The sequence below is a fragment of the Bidens hawaiensis genome, unplaced genomic scaffold (genome assembly GCF_021521415.1).
Source record: "Bidens hawaiensis isolate Kalapana, Puna unplaced genomic scaffold, B.hawaiensis_p1.1 tig00011273_1, whole genome shotgun sequence".
Taxonomy (NCBI): domain Eukaryota; kingdom Viridiplantae; phylum Streptophyta; class Magnoliopsida; order Asterales; family Asteraceae; genus Bidens; species Bidens hawaiensis.
The window spans coordinates 534,650-536,065 of NW_027491879.1; positions in this window are offsets into that span (position 1 = coordinate 534,650).

Here is a 1,416-nt window from a genome sequence, read left to right on the forward strand (position 1 = left end):
AGGAAGGGCAATAAGGTCTTTTCAACAAATATCTTAAATTTAAGAGTTTTACTACTCTTCATGCATATTGTACAACTTGGTATTACACATTTCTTAAAATCCAACATATCATACGCGCGGGTGATTCAAAATTCAAAACCTCAACAATCCCTAAATTTCACATTCCTTCTGATGTAGCCTTCCTCTCTCGCCACTCCTCTTCAACGCCGATAATCTTCTAAGGCGATTATCTACAACAGCTATCAACGTCCTTAACACATAATTTTGTTGAAGTTGTTCAGGAATTTGCACCAAAAACCACACTGAATATCTCGGCTTGGATGCACGTTCCATTTCACAACAATCGACCGCCGCCTCCATTGCCCACTTAAAGGATCGCTGAATACCGCCGATTAACTCGGTCGATGGAGTTTTTCATTTCGCAAGTAAGCTCCCATTTTAATTCAATTTCTGTGCGTTTGTGTTGATAGTTTTATAGTTTATTGGCCCAACATTATTTGTATTTCGGAAATTATCTTGTAGTGAGTTGTAAAACTAGCATCTATGGATGTGGGAGAAGGGCGATATTATTGAAGCTGAGAAGAAGCAAGCGGTTGATTTGTTTAGGAACTGTAACCTACATCTATGTGTGATTTTTATTGTTGATTATGATGTTAATGGTGGCTTTCGCAGGCTTACTAGATTGTTACTTTATTTTTATGAAGGATTGTTAAAAATTTTTCTGATATAAACTTTTGTTCTTTACATGTTTTATGTTAAATAAATTGAAATTTGAATTAGAGGAAATGATTCCACTCGAGGAAGTTTCTGAAAATTTGAATTTTTCCAAAGAAGTGCTAACGTCACGTGATGCGAACAAGAGATTAGGGATTTTTGGGCAAAATAAGCTTGAAGAGAAAGAGGTTCATGGTCTTTAAGTTTCAGGTTTACAATTATTGTTTTTTGATCCTGATAAATTTATAAATTTCTGTTGTACTTTTAGGAGAGCAAATATTTTGAAGTTCTTAGGGTTTATATGGAACCCACTATCATGGGTCATGGAAATTGCAGCAACTGATTTGAATAAGAGTATTAACACTCGTAGGTAAGTGTTATTCGTAGTCAGTGCTTAAACACATAAACACGATTTTGCTGTTAGTTTTGTAACATTATTTCAAACACTATTGTTTCAAGATTTATTTCCATTTATTGACGTTATATTGGATCTATAGTTTTACAGGGTAAGATCTCAATACTTTTATTTGTTTATATTTTCTGAGGTTGCATGTCAAGCGTTTGATATATTGCCCGAATGGATCAACTTAATGGTATGTGCATTTGATGGAGGTGGTCTGAACATTGGCCGATGACTCTGGTTGAAAAATGCCATACTTGTTCATCAATATCATCCGGATGATGTTGTTTCTAAAACTAAAA